Source organism: Numenius arquata, chromosome 1 (genome assembly GCF_964106895.1).
Source record: "Numenius arquata chromosome 1, bNumArq3.hap1.1, whole genome shotgun sequence".
Taxonomy (NCBI): domain Eukaryota; kingdom Metazoa; phylum Chordata; class Aves; order Charadriiformes; family Scolopacidae; genus Numenius; species Numenius arquata.
The window spans coordinates 4,941,484-4,961,152 of NC_133576.1; the positions used below are offsets into that span (position 1 = coordinate 4,941,484).

At 45.6% G+C, this 19,669-nt stretch overlaps 1 protein-coding gene across 1 annotated transcript in view; it reads left to right on the forward strand.

Moving 5' to 3' along the window:
• The window catches only part of LOC141462387 (potassium voltage-gated channel subfamily KQT member 1-like), a 538,103-nt gene that overhangs the window by 494,736 nt on the left and 23,698 nt on the right, over positions 1–19,669 (forward strand). The window lies entirely within an intron of this gene.

The following is a 19,669-nucleotide window of genomic DNA, read 5'->3' on the forward strand; positions in this document are numbered from 1 at the left end:
CCACCCAAACTTGTGGGTCCATGGACCTCATGCTCCCTTGCTGGGTTTGATAGCAGAATGGCTTAAAAGCCCCCACGTGCCACCTCCCCAGACAGCCTGGCCAAAGGGCAGGTCAGGCTGAGATAGTTCATTCCCTTCTCCTTGATCTTTCCCTTTTCCTTGATCTTCAAGGCTTCACAGGAAGCCTTTGAAGCAGCGCATATAAGGGCAAGAGCTGCTGCCTTAGGTTTAGATCCTCACAAATTACATCCATCTTTTACCCAGCTCAAGATGTTTTGTTGAACAATAAATGCAGATACCAAAGGCTCATTAAGGCGCTTTTCTCCAAGCACCAAGTTGGAGTATATCCAGGTTTTCAAAGGCTGGACATCATTTAGCCAATCTGCATCCTCTAGAGCATCTCAGCGGCAGACATTTAGCCCGTTAGCCTCAATATTCCTTGAAGATTTCAGACATATGGCTCCTGACCATTTTTCAAATGTGCTTCAGATTCAATCTGCAGAAAAAAAATCCGAATTATTCCTTTCTCCAGGAAAATATGTTACAATACTGGTTGCCCTCCCAGAGCCGTTTCATATTTCTTTGAACTTTTTTGTTAAAAGTAGGAGAAATAGACTGCAAAGGAACAGGGCGACATTTGATTTCCATTCATCCGAAAGGGTATATTTCACATGTTGCATAGCATTTTCTAACATACTTAATAGAAAAAACTAATTTTTTTTTTTCCATTCATCTTAAGAATTTATTAAAAGTGCCAGGTGACAATTTGAACATGGATTAGGCCATCCCATCAGCATCAGAAAAGAAAATCAAAAGTCTTGGTGGAAGATTTTGAAGGACAATTATAATTTATAATATGTGATTTATAAATTGTGATTTATAATCTGTGACTATTCTTTTACTGTATACTTTGTTTTGCTCTGGTATCTTTGTCTTGTTCAGTTTGAATTTAATACATGTCATAAAGCAATTTGTTTATTTGCAAAATTTACTAAAAATCTCTAAGTGGAAACAGCATTATGCTACTTTTGGAAAATTATGACATTAGATCTTCAGAGCTCATGTAATAGATGTACTAAATGAACTTAAAAGAGGACTTGCAAAGATGTTTCCCGATTGCTCATTTTTTATGATTTGCTCATATTAGGGGTCTTACAATATTTGTTTTATTATCTCCAGTTTCTTGTAACCACTTTCAGCTGGGATTCTGTTTAAGACTTTGATCATTCTTGTAGCTTGTATGGCAGAATGAAAAGGAAATATGGCCCCTAAGAAAGAAAATGCTTCAATAAAAGAAAATTCGCTCTATAGGTGGAGGTGTTTGGATGGACCATAGAAAGTCAGATCTTTCAATTAAGTTTGGATTTGGACAAAATGTTAGTGCCTGAAAATCATTCCCACCTGATGAGAGACCTCTGAGCAATAGGTTAATGCATCAAGTCCAGCTACTAAAAGACAAATAGCTTCAAGACTTTAAGGTATTTCCACTGTTAATGCCTGCATCAGTTTCAGCAGGTAACTCTCCTGCGTATGTGATACCGGCTTCGGTAATTTTGATCAGAATCAGTGTGGTCTAAGAGAGTGATGGCCATCTTCTGTTTTGCATTGGGGACCACAGGGCTAGGACGGTCAACAATAGTCTACACAAAAATAACACAGTTGGTAAATATTGGGGGGAACATCACTCAGAGAACAGCTCCTCAGGTTCGACTGGGCAAGAGACGGGAACCTTTATTGCGTTACTGAGCCTGCCATTCTGTTCACCAAGGTTCCCAACCTGCAAGCACACTGGCCTCAGAGGACATGACATTATTTAGGGTGCTGTGTCATGGTCTAAGGCAGGACAGCCTCCTTCTGTTTTGCCACAGTTTTATCTCAGCATAAGCTGACTATGAATCCCCACCTTCAGGTGCAGGGGGGTTGCTGAGTCTTTAGAAGATGCTTCAGACCCCAGTGCTAGCAATCTGGCAGCTCTCACCAGCCCAAAGTCACTTCCAGATCATGCGTTTGGGTATGGCATTAAATATTTGGCTTTCAGTTAGCAATAGTATGAACAGAGCGCTCTCTGTTTCGGTTTTGCACTGTTTCCCTGTAGCCCTTGAAACTGAACTTGCAGCAGCCCACCAGCCAAGTGGTGAGACAAATTTTATCCTATGCCTGACCTCCTGACTGCCCACTCATTTTGCAACCAACCAAAAGACTGTTCTTTGGACACTGTAGGGGTAGAAGAGACTCCTTAAAAGATTTTATAGCATAGAGAGAGGATTGCTGCAGCAGAGCTCATCTATCCCTTCACCTGACCTGCACTGACTGGGGTAAGGTGGGAAGGGGGAGGCAGATACTGAGAGACCACAGCGTGTCCCTGTGCTTGCTCACAGGAGAAGCACCTCCTTGCAGGCCAGCCCCAGCATCGTCCACCACCTGAGGAACACAGGAGGGAATCCAGCCCCTTCATAGCCATTATGCGCCTGCTAAATAGAACAGCAACTTGTGGCGTGAAACTTTTCTCCCTAAATGATTTTGTTTGGATGTCTTAACACAGCGCTGGCCAGAGTGCAGCCACTGCCAAGCCCTCGCCCTCCCCTTCCACCATTCAGCCTCCGACAAAACTAATGTTAGTGCTGTTGTAAGTGGGATATCTTAATGCAGCACACACATACACAGGATCCCTTTAGATTCTGGTTTATATCTTCAATGAGAACCTTGGCAGCTGTAAAAATACATTTTGGTCTGGTCCCCAAGCTAAAGATTTTTTTTCCTCTAATTTCATACACAGTTATTAAAAGAGCCAGGACTTTTGGCAGTGACATTGCACAGTTCTGTCAGCTAATCCCTCCCCCCATACACAAGTTAAAAAATGATTAATTAAAATCCATCCTGGCTTGTATGATTAATATATTTAAACAATTTGAAAATGGACATGCTTTTCATTGTTGTCTGCTTTACCATGTGATGCTTCATCAGAATGAAAGTGGAATGTTAACAGGGCTAGGATGTTAATTACTTACATCTGAGCCCCCCAAGCTCAGCAACTAGCTACAAGCACGACCATCTGGAAGTGACAAACAGATTTTTACAAGGCATTACAACGAATTTATCCAGTATTAGTGGCTGGATATATCAACGTGTCTACATCAGCTCTTTAATTCTGGTTGAACACAGTGCTTGCCGTTTACTGCCTTGCACTCCTGGGTGAGTGTTGCTGGGCACTGTTGGACAGCTGGTACCATTTGATCCTGGGGGTGGTTTCATCATTAGCCCTGGGAGTCCCATCCCGTGATTGCCATCTCACTAATGAGTACATAAACCACTTCTTAGGGCCGGGTTAGGGAAGGGTAGCAAACACTTCCAACTCTGCTGATTCGCAAGTTTTAAGGGAATGCACAAATATAAAATGTTTTCTGGCATCTGAGCACCTATCTGGTTCGCTGCTGCCAATGCTAGTGCTGTTCTTTCCAAGAGCGACAATATGAACCCTTGTATGAAAGGCAGGACCGCAGCAGAGGTTTGAGAGATGCCATGTGCTTTAGGTGTGTGAGAACATGGTTGGAGAGAGCAATGAGATACTCATGGCTGGGGAGATAAGGGTGTGCATTTAGAGCTCTGGTTTGCAGGGAGTTGTGCAGAAGGGGGGTTATATGGGCTGACTGGAATCTGGGATATGGAAAGTAGGAGGGCGAATGAACATTCTAGAAATCAAAGGAGGCTGCTGCTGCCGTTGCTGCCGGTGGTGTGGATGCTGTGTTTGGGACTCCTGCATTTGTCTAAGCACTCGGAATCATAGAATCATAGATTCATAGATTCATTTAAGTTCATAGATTCATTTAAGACCTTTGAGATCATTGAGTCCAACTGTAAACCTAACACTGCCAAATCCACCACTAAACCATGTTCCCAATCATAGAATCACAGAATCATAGAATGGTTAGAGTTGGAAGGGACCTTAAAGATCATTGAGTTCCAACCCCCCTGCCACGGGCAGGGACACCTCCACTAGAGCAGGTTGCTCAAAGCCCCATCCAGCCTGGCCTTGAACACTGCTAGGGATGGGACATCCACAACTTCTCTGGGCAAGTGATACGTCCCAAGTGCTGCATTTACACATCTTTTAAATACCTCCAGGGATGACAATTCCACTACTTCCCTGGGCAGTCTGTTCTATGTTTGATAACCTTTTCAGTGAAAAAAATAATCCTAATATCCAATCTAAACCTCCCCTGGCCCAACTTGAGGCCATTTCCTTTCCTTTTATCACTTGCTACTTGGGAAAAGAAACCGACATCCACTGCACTACAACTTCCTTTCAGGTATTTGCAAGAGAGCGATAAGGTCTCCCCTCAGCCTCCTTTTCTCCGGACTAAAGCAACCTCAGTTCCCTCAACTGCTCCTTATAAGACTTGTTCTCTAGACCCTTCACCAGCTTTGTTGCTCTTCTTTGGATATATATATTTGGATATATAGTGAGGGGCCCAAAATTGACCGTAATATTCAAAATGCGGCCTCGCCAGTGCTGAGTACAGGGGGACAATCACTTCCCTAGTCCTGCTGGCCACACTATTTCTGATACAAGCCAGGGTGCTGTTGGCCTTCTTGGCCATCTGGGCACACTGCTGGCTCGTATTCAGCCTGTTGCTGACCAACACCCCCAGATCCTTTTCTGCCAGGCAGCTCTCCAGCCACTCTTCCCCAAGCCTGTGGCGCTGCATGGGTTTGCTGTCACCCAAGTGCAGGACCCGGCACTTGGCCATGGTGAACCTCATACAATTGGCCTTGACCCATCAATCCAGCCTGTCCAGATCCCTCTGCAAAGCCTTTCTACCCTCAAGCATATCAACACTCCCACCCAACTTGGTGTCATCTGCAAGCTTACTGAGGGTGCACTCAATCCCCTCATCCAGATCATTGATAAATATATTAACCAGAACTGGACCCAGTACTGAGCTACTTGTGACCAGCTGCCAACTGGATTTAACTCCATTCACCACAACTCTTCAGTCTTGCCTGTCCAGACAGTTTTTTACCCAGTGAAGAGTATACCCGTCCAAGCCATGAGCAGCCTGTTTCTCCAGGAGAATGCTGTGAGAAACAGCATCAAAGTCTTCACTAAATTCCAGCTAAAGAACATACACAGCCTTTCCTTCATCCACTAAGCAGGTCCCGCAAACATCGATGTGCCACAGCCAGGCTTATCTCTAGCGAGGCTGCTTTTATCCCTTTCCCCCTTCAAATGTAGTTTAAAACTCTTTTGATGAGGCCTGCTAACTCCCGCACAAAGGTCCCTTTTCCCTTTTGAGACAGGTGTACTCTGTCATAAGCAGGCCTAGTGTTGTGTAGACCAACCCGTGATCAAAATCCCCAAAATACCACCACTGACACTAGGATCAAAGCCAGATATAGATCTGCTGGGTCTTCCTCTTTCTTCCTTCATGATTCCCTGCAATCCCTGGAAGGATACAGGAGAACAATATATGTGCTCATGATCTCTTAACCGCTCATCCTAAGACCCCGGGCTTCTTGTAGCAACTTCATCACTACCTGCCTGAAAAATCAATAGTGGATAATAATCTGAGGGCCGCATAAGATTAGGAAGCTTTCTCTACACATCTTTAACCTGGGCCCCAGGGAGGCTGCAGACTTCTCTAAGAAGTAGGTCTGGTCTGCATATCGGTCCTTCTGTTCCCCTCAGAAGAGGGTCTTCTATGACAATGACCAGTCTTTTTTGCTTTATGGAAGCAGTTTTGATGCACAGTGTATGCCAACCTACCCTCAATGACACCTCTAAGCTAGATGAACCATCCTCTTCATCATTGTTCAGTTCCACTTGCAGAGCCTCGTTCAGGGTGCCATGTTCAGCCAGGTGGAGAGAGGGTAGGGAATCCTCCGTACCGTGTGTCCTGTCTACCTGTTGCGCCTGTCACAGGGAAGGCAGGGAGCGGTTCCAGTAGTCTATCTCTGTCTCAGATTCCTTCCTTAGAGGGGAGATTTAGATTAGATATTAGGAAGAAATTCTTTCCTGTGAGGGTGGTGAAGCACTGGAACAGGTTGCCCAGGGAAGTTGTGGATGCCCCAGCCCTGGAAGTGTTCAAGACCAGGCTGGATGGGGCTTTGAGCAATCTGCTCTAGTGGAGGTGTCCCTGCCCATGGCAGGGGGATTGGAACTTGATGATCTTGAAGGTCCCTTCCAACTCTAACCATTCTATGATTCTATGATTCCTTGATACACAATACTTGGGCCGCTCTAGCCCTGACAGTAGCACTAGCAGCCCAACCGTGTAATTGACAAAGGTATTTCTGTGGATTTAAATGGGCTTTCTGTTGGCCTATCTAGAATTATAAAAGGCTTTAGGCACCCAAAATAAGACTTCACTGCCTCCCAAGCAAAACTTAGATCCAGCACCCACAGCTTTGTACACAGAAGTGTACAAATGTACTTACATCTGTGCTTTGGGGTGTGCCCAGCAGTACCTCCGTCTTGACAGGACTGTGCTGCTCAGTGCCTGTCTCAGTTAAGCCCTATCATGACCACAGTTGTGGCATTTTTTGACATATTTCACACAAATGGCTCGATTCATTCAGCAATCTCTGAGCAAGCCCATTGAATGATGCTCTGTATGAAAAGCTGTGGTCAGTGTGGCTTTCCTTCAGAGCCCAGAGGGTGACAGTGGTGGCATGAGTCCTGCTTTAACAATGACCATATTCCTTCGGGTAGAGGGTATCTGTGGGAGGTCAGGCATATATTTCTCCCCTGCAAGTGTCACACTCACTGGGCTATCCTGAGAGTGTAAGGTCATTCCCAGCCTTTCTGCTCAGCCTACACCACATGACTTCTAGCAATGAAAGATGCATTTAGCTGGAGTCAGTGGGGGCACAATTTCTTTCCCAGCTGTGAGAGCAGTCATCACCAGAGATGTGAGTTTCCATTCCTTGGGCAAAGAAAACAACTGACCCCTTCTCAGTGGGTGCTTTAACCACTGGGTACTTGCACAATCAGGAGCTCCTGTGCAGCCATTTCTGATTAAAGAGGTGGCCCTAATGAGGTCCTTCAGAAAAAAAAAGAGATTGCCACCTGACTTTAGGAAAGTTCCAGGTTCATAAATAAAGGCAGAACAACAACAACAAAAAAAGACTCGTGCTTGACTTTTTAAATCTGATTGATATCAGGTTTGCAACATAGCTGTATTAAGCTGCATAACTCAAAGTATTCCTTTCCTGACTTCTTGTGGTTTGAACTACAAGATAGCAGAGGGATGGCTAGGGTTTTAAGGAAGCTTTCATTTTTAACTCTATGTTTTTAAGAAAGAACATTAATATGTCAATGTAGCATTGATGATATGGGCACTCAAAAGTCAGTCATTGTTTCTGTGCAGTTAGATCTGCTGTGTCATAGCAGAAACCTTTTCTTGTTCCTCTTGCCTCCCTCAATGACATTAGTTGTCAACTTTAATGTAGTGGAACTCTTAAAAAACCTAAAGTACAGACAACTATGAGAACTTGTACATACCAGCAGAAGAAAGTGAATAGCTGAATCAAGGGCTACAAATATTGTCAAAATTTTCATTAATTGGCATTGGGTATTTTTGAGTAATCTGATGAATCAGCACTGAAGTGAACAAGGTTTTTTGATATGCCAGTGTGTGAATGCATGGGAATTTTGAGACGGTGGCTACAGAAAGGATGGCTATTCTACAGCTTGGGACAACTAGTCTACTAGGCAGGAGTAGGAGGCTGTAGTCTGGCTACAGTCTGGAGGCTGTAGGTCAGCATTTAGTTCTGTTTGTTGTTTTTCAGAAAAGACAAATGTCTATTCCACTGGTATTTTTCCCTTTTAATATGCAGCCGTTTGGTACCACAAAAAAGAAAGTGCTATTCAGAACAGTATCTTTGTAAACAAGAGATAAAGCAAATGTCAAGCCAAGATGCTTTAGCGATGCCGACATCTTCAGATCAGAAAGAGAGGACTAGGCCAGAGGCAAGAAAATCTGTCTCGTCTTTCCACCGCATGATATTTAGAGGAGTAAATGAATCTGAGGATTTTAATGTCATCCCATTTTTAGTTTTTGAGCATTTGCTGCAGGATGTGCTCTCGGGGAATGAAGAAAACTGAAAAATAGCCCCAAAGATGAAGCTATGTCTAGACTCACACAAACAGGTGTGCTAGTAAATGAAAATGTCCTTGTGTTTAGAAATGGACTTGTAGGGAACACAGCAGTTGTGGTCATTATTGCCAACAACATGTAATCATTTAAAAGGAAGAAGTGAGGTTCTGATGAAATTCGTTTGGTCTCAGTTGGCTCACCTGAAATCAAATCGATTCCTAAGTAAACTGTACGGACTCTGAAGAATGATGCCGGATTGTTCATTCTGACAAGGACTTTGGCGTTACAATGATTTCTAAATATTCAAAATTTTAGGAGCCTCTGGAATTTGTAAATGAATATACATTGCCCTCCGAAAATTTCAAACCCTTGCTTATCTTGGACTAGATACAAAAATTGTACCTACAGTGTTTCCCACTAGTGTGTGTGTGCACATGTACACTAGAAAAGTCTTCGCATTTTGTGGCCGTAGAGTGAAAGTCACTGGAACTTCCGTTTAATTGACAGTGAAGCTTGAAGTTATAAATATAGATAAATTTATCAGTCAGTCCTGTTCAAAGTGAAGTCTGAGGGACTCCTGCTTCTCAGTTCCCTGGAGCTAGATTGGACTCTCAGTTGTTTGTAGTCTATGGATCTCCTCATGTCCTCCTCCCAAAGAGCCCTTGTCACCACCAGCAGAGAGTTTAATCTTGGTTTAATGGGTTTAATCTTGGCACTGTGGGATGGCACAGTACAAGGGATGAGATCAGTCATATACTAGAACAGATTTTGTGCTTTGCTTTGTGATCTGACTACAGGTATGAGGCTTTCTGACTTTGCTCATAGTTTGGCCTGACCTGAGAAGACAGGTAGCTGTGGTAGTGACCTCTTTTGCATGCGATAGAGGATGGCGCATGCACTTTGATTTCTGTAATTACTTACTTTATTTGGTATTAAAGCCAAACTATACAGCACATGCCTATGGATCAGAACAGGATGCAAGCATACAGCATTCATTTGCATGAGACGGTGGGGCCCCTGTTAAAAAATACAAAGAAGCTGCATCAAAATAAAAATTAAAGGTTCACATAGCAATCCTCTGAACACCAAGATTCAGTCAGGCAGGTAAGGTGTAGGGTTCAGGGCACCTGTTTAGGGATCTCCCATCGCTTGTACGCTTTGAGGTATTGCAGGGGAGAGGGTGCAGAGAGGTGAAGTTTGTAATGAAACTCTAAGACTTTGGATTAGCCTCCCCATGGGACTTATTTTGATTTTGATAAATGCCGTTATTGATTCCCATCTACCATGACAGAAGATGCTGCAGGTTATGACAGATAATGACATCAGAGCTGCAGTTTCTGGATATGTCACCTGGGAGGACTGGACTCCACAGCCAGTTTCCTTGCTCAAAATTTGTCAGGAAGTGTAGTGACAGGACAAGGGGTAATGGTTTTAAATTGGAAGAGGGGAGATTTAGATTAGATATTAGGAAGAAATTCTTTCCTGTGAGGGTGGTGAAGCACTGGAACAGGTTGCCCAGGGAAGTTGTGGATGCCCCATCCCTGAAAGTGTTCAAGACCAGGCTGGATGGGGCTTTGAGCAACCTGCTCTAGTGGAGGTGTCCCTGCCCACAGCAGGGGGGTTGGAACTCAATGATATTTAAGGTCCCTTCCAACTCTAACCATTCTATGATTCTGTGATTCTATGATCTATGAAAATGGGCCTGGGACTTGTGGTAAGCAACGATAGTGACAATGGCACCTGTTAGTGGCTTTATCAATAGATGGCTCCACTGGATTTGTCCTTAGGCTGCAGGCAAAGGTAGCAAGGCAGCACTTTTAGTGTGCAGCATCTTTGCTCTAGTGAGGCTCTAGGCTCTCCTACAAGAAATATACTTAATTAGACATTTCATCCAAATGAGCAGAAAGCGCAATAAGGAAAGCACGGGAATAAAGAAAAGCAGCAGCCCAACACCATTGACCCGTAGTGGCTATGACAGAACCTGCAGTAGTTCACATCACCATCTGAAGGGTGGGGTTTGTGGCACAGAGAAAGCTACACTTTGTGTTATAGACCAACATAGACCTGTAACTCTTCCTGGCACCTTTCTGGAGAGGCACAGCTAACTGCTTGCACCATTTGCATCCAGCCCAACATGCTATGCCAAATGCCAGTCAATGGCAAAGCCAAGTGATACTGTTGAACAGCTACAAGGAGCCCATCGTCCCCTTGGCCACTTCCCTTTCAGCAACTGAGCGGGCTCTTAAATGTCTAGGAGTCATTAGCAAAGAAAACCCAGGCGGGAGGGCTTTGCAGCAGGTGGTGCCACCTGTGGCTGCCTAATCCTACCCCAACCAGACAGCCCCACAGTTGTAGAGGCGGTCAGGCACTGCGTGATGGTGAGTCAGAGCCACAAATGAAGTGAATTGAAGCCCCGGCTCAAAGCAGAGAGTTTACACACTGGAGCTGGGCAGTTGTATTCATGTCAGGGTAAAACAGATGCGAAGATCTCATCTTGTCTGTTCTTCTCTTTTTTTGGAAATGGACTTGAGACGTGTGCTGACAGGCTGGTTAGCTAGCAAGTAGTAGCAGCAGGTTTGTTTGTATGAATGTGATAAGCACAGTTGTGCTTGCCTCCCTACTGAGTCATCTCCAGCGAGGACTCCATACCAGCTTCCATACATAGACTGGGCTTGGAAGGAGGCTTCCTTTGAGAAAGTTCAGCCTGTAAACTATCTATCAAAGAGTGGCACCGGACACAAGTACTTTCAAGAGGAAGTACTTTTTAGCAGCGTTATCTGTGTGTGTATCCAGTTCAAACTAACTCTGTAATAGTTTCCTGCATCGTGACCTGACCCCTGAAAAATATGTAGTAGGACCCAATTGCCAAATGGCTTGGACAGCACTACACTCTTTTGGTGAATCATATGACTAGGAATAGATGGAAAAGGCATTCTCATATAGCAGCTGGTGAGAACCGGTAGGTGTCTGGACATCAGCATCTCAAATAATGAGGCTCTGAAATGGTGTTACAGATTCTGCTGGTACTGGTAGGTGTATTTATTCATTAAAGCCAAAATAAGAAACGGTGTAGTTTTAAATATCTGCCAATAACTTTATCTAGACATTTGAAGAGCACAGTAAAAGAGTCCCTCTGGGAGGAACTGAACATAGGAGTCCCCATACTGGATATTAGCATTTGTCCCTCTTGTTCAACAGTATCCAGCGCAGGGAGGTCTGTGTACAACTTCTGAAGGCTCAACAAAAGATGACTGAGAAAAGCAAGCTATTCTCATGACTTCACTGTGCAGGAGTCTCCATTTCCACTGGGAAAAATTTAGATAAGCTTGAAAACCACTACTCTCATCCAGGAGAAAACAGAAGACTTTAGATGGGTGAGAAAGAGCTTTTCCATCCTGCCAAGTTTTTTCAAGCTTCCACAAATTTCCCTCATTCATGTTAAGTTGAAACTGAGACCTTTTGAAGTGTTGCATGTCAAAAAAGAAAGCCAGACCCCAGAATAATCAACAGGTCTGAAATTAAGGCTGTCAGCTGGGACGTGGGAGGCCCAATTCAGCTCCCCGTGTTCCCACCCCACTGGGGAGTCAAGGTTCCCCAGTAGTTCTTGGCTGGCAACCTAGAAGGGAGCTTGGTTTTTCAAAGCAATGAATGCTCCCTTGGAGCTGGCCTCTAGGTTCCCAGCTCCCCTGCAAACTGCCAAAAACCTTAGGATTTCAGGGCATCTGGCTCTGCCAATGGAGTTGCAAGGAGATAGTAGCCTTTGCGCCCAATTGTCTTTAATAAATGTGGTTATAAATGAAGTCAGCTCTTAGACCTGAATCCATCTCTGATTCCTGGAGTAGAAAAGGGTGTACTGTACCAAAGAGAAAAGTCAGCAAAATGTTCTGATCACTTGGAAACAATTTCTGTCTTTAAGACATAGCAGGTTTGAAAGGATTGGTTTTATTCAGTGGCTTTATTGCTTGCCTTTCACTTTCTATGGTAGAAAATAGAGTTCCACTACTATGATAGAAAATATTGATGGGGTCCAAGCGAGTACAGGGGAATTAGCAGAGCCTAAATTTATGTGACAGTGAGAAAAGAAAAGAAAAAAAGCATGCAGCTCATTTGTTTAATACGATTTCAGCAAGCAAAGTGAACATCTAAATCAGATGTGTGCATTTTACTCTGTAATAGGACACGCACCTGCAAGAAGCACTCTCAGGGATGCAGATGTCACAGATAGGGGTATGGTATATTGTTTCCCAGTCATTTGGCACATCTTCACATTAAGGCCACCGCCTATACCTTTTAATTTCACTGTGAATTAAAGTGCAGGCGTTCACCAGGGTCACGTAGGCTCAGAAGGAGGATAGAGGAAATCCTTTGATATTCAAAGACTACATAAAATAGATTTTGCTAAATATTAATGAATTATGAATAGAAATTATAAAAGGTAGCTTCTCTGGAGGCCTGTGCTAGTAGTAAAACCGGTATCACAAAAGAATAAAAATTACAAAGGCCAACTTGCTCTTCCAAGACATTACAAGGTTGAAAGGGGCCATTAACATGGACTGCAAGCACAGACTGCTGCCAAGGATTGTCATAATGAAACCAGCAAATACACTAATCAAGTCGAGTATTTGCTTAACAAATGGTCATGCAAAGTGGATTGCTTTATTTGGGATTTTGTTCCTTACTAATTCTCTCCCCACTGCCCTGCCTGCCCTTTGGGTACTGCAGGCCAGTTCCAGCTGAATGTGAGCAGAGGTGACTCTCTAGGCTTGAGCAGGTTGTCTTGCCGTTAGCCCTCACTTGAGTTTTGGAGACCAGGCCAGGCCGTCCACTGATGTGAGCCGTGGTGGTGCCACAGGATGAGCATTGCCACTTTCCGTTTTCCTCCCTTTGACTTGGCAGGGCATCAAAGCTGAATTCTTGACTACTCCAGAGCCTCCTGATTTTCAGACATCAGCTTTTAGATGATTGACAGTCCACCCTTCCTGCACTGTGACCAGCACCCCCTGGCGTAGGTTGGCTAGTCACCACTCCTCCTTGGCCAGGCAGAAGTCCCGGGGAGCTGGAGTCCCATTAGCAAGTTCAAGGGAAGTGCATCCCATTTGAGTCTTCCCCTATTCCACGTCCTGTCAGCGAGTCCGGGCTTCATTTAGTCCTAATGCATCCCAGCCGCACACATGGCTAGGAGGGCTTTTAGATTTAAACGTCTGGGTTTCAACGTTGCCGCATGACTTTCCCATTAAGGAGTCGGGCAGAAAGTCCAGCTCGCGTGCTGGGAGGACTTGGCCCTTTACTGGCCGCTCCCCAGCAGAGCAGGGCATGCCATGGCTTGCCTTCTTTGGAAACCCCAGCCATCCCCAGGCGCAACGGGGTGAAATAAGGACAGTTTGCTTTATCTTTAAATTTCCTTGTTTTCTTGGGCACCAGCCAGACTCTTTGTTTTTTGAATATAGTTGTTTGTGGTTTAATTTCCTTTGGGTTTATTTTTTTTTTTTTAGTATTATTATTATACCAGCAAAAACTCAGCTTCTCACTGCAACTGTATAAGAGGGACAAGACAGAGTGCAAAAGCTCGATGGCTTTCCCACGAGATCTTGCAAGATTGTGCTGTAGATATCACACAGCAGCTGGAAAATTACTGTGTGCCACCACTACAGGACAACCTGTTCTTAATGGCACTGATGGTCTAACTTGTACAAGCAAGAGCCAGAGGAAACTGGCTGCCACAGGGTCTTCATCTCCCTTGTTCTGCCAGAGACTGTTGAGGGCCCAGAGCAGGCTGTTCTGCAGCCCTCAGACACATCCAGGTGTGTTAATACTTGCTTCTGATGTTCTGTTAGGTCATTGATGGTGAGATCTTTCCTTGGAAAAGACTTTGCAAACAGACCATCAGAGATAAATCATGGGAACATCCAAGAAGCAACTCAGGCTGTGTTTTCCTAGGCAGCAGCAGAGGAAGCCTTGGCCATCTTGTCCCACCTTTGCACCACCTTCTGTACTGTCCAGCACAGCTGTTCATGGGACTGTGCAATGAAGCAGGTCAGGGAACTGATCCTGCTGAAAAATAACCATTTTCGTTTTCTGAATTCTCTTTCACTTGCATTAGTTTCCTCTACCAGTTTCCTGTGTAGCCACACAGACAGCTACGTGGGCCCACAGTGTGGCAAGCAGAAATAAGTGCCCACAGGTGCAGGATGGGGGGGCAAAGAGCTGCTGAAGTTGATTTATGAAGTTTGCATGCTGAACGTTAGCTTCAGCCTTGGAAAGGACCTGATTTTAAATTGCACCCAGTGGCACACCTAATTAGCAAAGTCGTTATCAATTACAGAAGAAAATCGTAATGAAATAACCATTTGTACATGCAAATGTATCAAAAATGCACGTCGGTGGCATAACTGTACAAGTGAGTTGTGTCCCACTGAGCACAGCTCGTTTTGAAAAAGACTCAAATGTGAGAGGCAAAAGTCAACTCTGATTATCTCAAGGGAAACCAAAGATAAGGACAAAAAAAAAGTTCTCTGACAAACAAACCTCGTTACAACATTCCTCTCAGTCATTCTTTTAGTGTTTTACAAACTGATGGCCCTGCACCACAGGCCTAGAGAAGGCAAAACTCCCATGGATCCCAAAGAGAAGTGTTATAGAAGTTCAGTTTACAAGAACCATGCCAGAACAATATGAAAATCACTTTTCCCACCACTGAAATGCAGCCACCTCTAGCATGGGATCTGCCAGATTTTTAACAGCTCACAACCTGGGCCAGAGAAGACATTCCCATTCCACAGCTGAGATTTCTGTACAAGTAAGACATTGTTATACAAAGAAGGAACACTATGCCCTCTGCATCAGCGCAGATGTGAAATAGAGAAGGAGCCCAAATCCGTCAGCTGCGGGAGCTGAAGTTCCTCCAGTGACACTGGGTTGCCAACCATCACAATTATCCTGCCAACAGACTTAATTGCAAGTCTCAAGGTACTTGGTGGACTGGGGTTGGGATTGGGATTGGGGGCTAGGGCACAAGCTCCCGGGGGGGGAAGCAGTTGTGCAAGAATCTCAGCTTTCTTTCGAAGTTAGAAGGACTTTCCTTGTTCATATGATTGCAGAGAGAACTCTAAAAGTTCTACAGCTTAAGCACTTCAAAACCAGGTGGGGCTTTTTAGTTATGGTCCTGAAACGCAAGTGAAAAAATAAAGCTAAAACTGTTAACCTTTGGGCTGCAAGCTGACTAGTGCAGTTTCAGTGACAGTAAACTGTTTATTCGCTCCCAATACAGAGTTTTCATTGTCTCCCCTGCAATGGGTGAGGGTAAGCACCATCTTCATACAATCCCCCTCCTGTATAACGCAAATGCCCGTCACCCTGGAGTTTGGGCTTGAAAAGGTTTGCAGGTTTGTTCTCCATGGCGAACCAAGGCATCGCCACTGTGCAACCCTTTTCCCATAGCCCCGCTCCTTCTAGGAAGGAAGCCAAGTTCGATTTAGAGGTGCTAAGATTTGAATCCTGGGGGGAAACTTGAGAGCAGAGAAGGGGGCCAGCCTTTGTGGGTGGACAGCATCTGGACAAAAAAAACTACCAGGTATTGCTGAGAAAGAAAAAGACTAAGTTTGGCAAGCCTCTCTGTCCTCTGCATGTTAAATAAAGCTGTGTTTCTGCACCCAGAGCAGCAAGTTACCTTTGCCTTTGTTTCCGATTAGTATCAAATGGTTCCTGTGTCAGAGATGGGTCCGTATCTCTGAGCTCTGAGGGTCCCACGGTTCTCCCAGACTCCGGGGAGACCTCATAGCAGCCTTCCAGTATCTGAAGGGAGCCTACAGGAGAGCCGGAGAGGGACTCTTTGTCAGGAGATGTAGTGACAGGACAAGGGGTAATGGTTTTAAATTGGAAGAGGGGAGATTTAGATTAGATATTAGGAGGAAATTCTTTCCTGTGAGGGTGGTGAGGCACTGGAACAGGTTGCCCAGGGAAGTTGTGGATGCCCCATCCCTGGAAGTGTTCAAGGCCAGGCTGGATGGGGCTTTGAGCAGCTTGGTCTAGTGGAGGTGTCCCTGCCCATGGCAGGGGGTTGGAACTCGATGATCTTGAAGGTCCCTTCCAACTCTAACCATTCTATGATTCTATGTTCCTGTTGCCTGCCTCCTGCTGACAAGGACTGGCCCTCCAAACCCAGGCTGCCCACACCGTATCGGGCCAGTGGGGCTGCTAGGCAGTGACACAACACCCCCCACTGCTCACCCAGGGCTGATCTCTGCTCACTCAGTATTTGCCATCCCCTCCCTGAAGGTGGGAGCAGAGAATTTCCAGTTCCATTGAAACTACACCAAGTCCCCCTGCTAACAAATAATGCCCATCATCCTTTTCTCCTTTCTTTGCTCTTCTGCTTCTGTTCTCCTCTTCCTCCTCATCTTTCCTCCTCAACTATCAGATGCTGCCGCTCTTTTTACTGGAAAGCAGCAAAGGAATAAAGCACCTTTGAATTTCAGCAGTCAGTGTATCACGCACCGTCTGTTCCAAGAGATAAAAGCTCCACCAGACTCATCCAGCGACCAGGCATTTTCTCAATCCACCCAGGTGCATAGGTGTGGTGATGTGCATTTCCTGATAACCGTCTGGAAATTAGGCAGATGCCTTTTAGGAGCCTAACCCTCAGTGCCGTTATCCTAATCGGATAGTACAGAATCTGCATGTTCCTCACTGGAGTAATTTAAACTGCCTGCGAACCCACGAGATACTGAGAGTGCTTTTTGGTGGGAAAACACATGCTTTCAAAGTCTCCCTGCCCAGATACCTAGAAAATCCCCTGGCCACTGGGAGAGTTGCTCAGAGCACTGCAAAGTCATCCCCTGGCAGGAAATATGCTTTTTTTTTTTATTTGCTGGGGGAGGGGAAAGGGGAAGTGTGTGCTGTGGTCAGGATTAACCCTGCCCGCTCTGCCCCAGGCTCTGCTGGATGGCGGGGTTGGCAGCTCCCCTGGGCTGTGCATGCACAGTGCCTCCCTCCCAAAGCCGCGTGAGTCGCCTTCCCCATCCTGCTCTCCACAACCCTGGGGGGAAGCCCCCCCCCGCTGCCGTGCAACAGCAGCAGAACGGATAACCCCAGCCTCAGAAACACTCCATTTTCAGGGAGCCAGAGGGTGTATTCCCAAGCGATACTGCGTCGGTGCCTCTCTCTGCCTCCCGTGGCAGGGCAGCACGGCTGCTCGCCTGTTGCTGGTGATTTGCTTTTAACCGAACCTGCCAAGTTTCACAGGGGCGCTGCCCCGAGGTAGACACGAGACCCACGCTGCTTCCCCTGCCTTGCCGTTTGGAAAAGGAAAGGTGCCTTCAGAAAAGTCCAGCTGCTGCAGACCAAGATGGACAGAGGCTGCTGATGGTTACTCGGCCTCCGTTCTTAGGGTCTCTAAGCGCAAATATAGAGCAGGGGATCGCTGGGGGGCAAAAACCCACATGGCAGCGTAGAGCATACGGCTTTGCAGTGTCGTTAGCAGAGGCGAATTCACCTCCACAGTCGACGGTATCTCTCTCTGCAGTCAGGATCCCTGATGGGGGTAAATAGCTGGAACTGAGCCTCTTCTCCCAATGTTTGCTTCCCCACACCTCCCAGGTTTCTTTGTTTTAAACCAAAGGTTCAGATGAGTCAAAGTTAATATTTGCCCAGCACTTCCACCATGTGAAGTGCCCCTATAAAGCACATAAGTATGATAATTAAAAGGCAGCATGCTCTTGGCTTGTTTGAACACCATATAACTTCTCACTGGGAAGATGGGAGAAGAAAGGTGACAGCTGGGGATACTTCTTGATTTCCTAGGGATTTCTCTAGACTCCCTGACTTTTTTAACCTCTTTTTCACAAGCTATGTATTTGTTTCACCCCTTCACATTCTACTTACCTTTTTTCCTTCTCCACTATCCCGTAAATACACCACTAAGCACTGCGTCAGTTGCAAAGTGATTGGGAAAGGTGGAAACTAGATGATTGACTTGTTAATTGTCTCCGCAGGGTTTAGCTGTACCCCGTGGAAAGACATTGCTTCTGCTTAGAAAGCTGGCGAGCGGAGACCCGATTTCAGGTTTTCAGAGACTTTCAATTTCCTTCGGGAGGAAACAGCGAGCAGGAAATCAGGAGAGATGAGTCCTTGCTTGAATTTAATTATCGAGGAAACCATATTCCATCACTGGCATTCGGGAGGCTGTTTGTTTTTTGTTTTTTTTTCTCATCTCCGCAATACTGACTAAGCCGTGCTTTTGTGGGCAGCCTCCCCGCATTGGATTTGTTTTCTTTTGGCAGTCCCGATCCTGCTGGCTGACTAGGGAGCCTGGGCCCCTTTATTTGTACTAAAATGGCAGAGGGGGGAAAGGAAGGGGAGGGAATTTGCATCAATGGTAAATCACGATAAACCCTCCCTGATAGTTCTTGCTATTCTTTTTCTTACGCGCGTTGTCGGGCAAAACCTTATAAGAGGAGAAGCATTGGGGGGGGAACCAAACCCCAAGAAGCCACCGAGCTCTAGAAAGCCCTGAGCAGACCAGGCTTTGCAAAGCCACCATCCCTCAGCCCTGCCTGCTCCTGCAGGTGGCTACTAGCGATTTTAGCGAAGTCTAGGAGATGGCCAGGCGGCTCGGGTGAGCTGGCAGAGCTGCAAGTGCTAAACATACCCACCCCACCCCACCCCCAACATTTTTGTGACAGGACTCGGTCATTTCAGTCTTAACTCTGAACCCATCCATCGGAGCTCAGCGCCCGCCAGAATCAGGTCTATCTTAAAAAAAAAAAAAAAAAAAAAAAAAGCAGTGTGTTTTGCCAGCGTTTCATGGTCAACAGAGAAAAAAAAAGGGAAATCCTGCAGTGGGGTAAAACGCAAAGAGAGGCTATTACCATAACATGTAGTAACGGGTTCTTTGGGGGTTTTGATTTTTGTTCTGTGCGTCGAAGAAATAGACTGAGCAAGCTGTTTACCACATGAAACAAAGCCGGACCGGGATATTTTCAGGCCACTAAACTTGGATTTCAGACAGCTGACTTGGATTGACATACTGGATGAGCTACAGCCGATTGGCATGGAGAAGTGAGCAAAATATGCATCTGTCCTGGTGCCAACTTAGGCTAGGCTGCCGTTTTGTTTGGTGTCTAGAGAGCTGGTTTTCGTAATTAAACCAGCCTTCAAACCCTTTTTAAATAAAGCTGAAGAAAAGAGGAACTGAAAGGGATTCCTCTCGAGCGTATGCACACTGCTCTAGCAACTCTTGCACCGTTTTCTGTGCAGTCCCTGAAAATGTTTCCTTTTTTTTTTTTTTTCTTCTTCTTCTTTTTTTTTTTTAATACTTCCCTAGTAATACACACAGACACACACCCCAGCGTGCACCGACGTGCAACACCACCGGGGGTCTGGGGCAGAGAGGAGCCGTCCCGCTGGGCTGAGCCGGGGAGAGGCATCCGCCTGCTCTTCCCGGGGGGAGTTTCATCCCCAAAATCGCAGGGACACCCCCAAATTGTTGAGCAGCAGGTCACCGTACCTGCACACAAAACCACCAACAGCGCTGCAGCCAAACTGGTTGAAAGGAGTACAAAACACTCTGTTCTGTC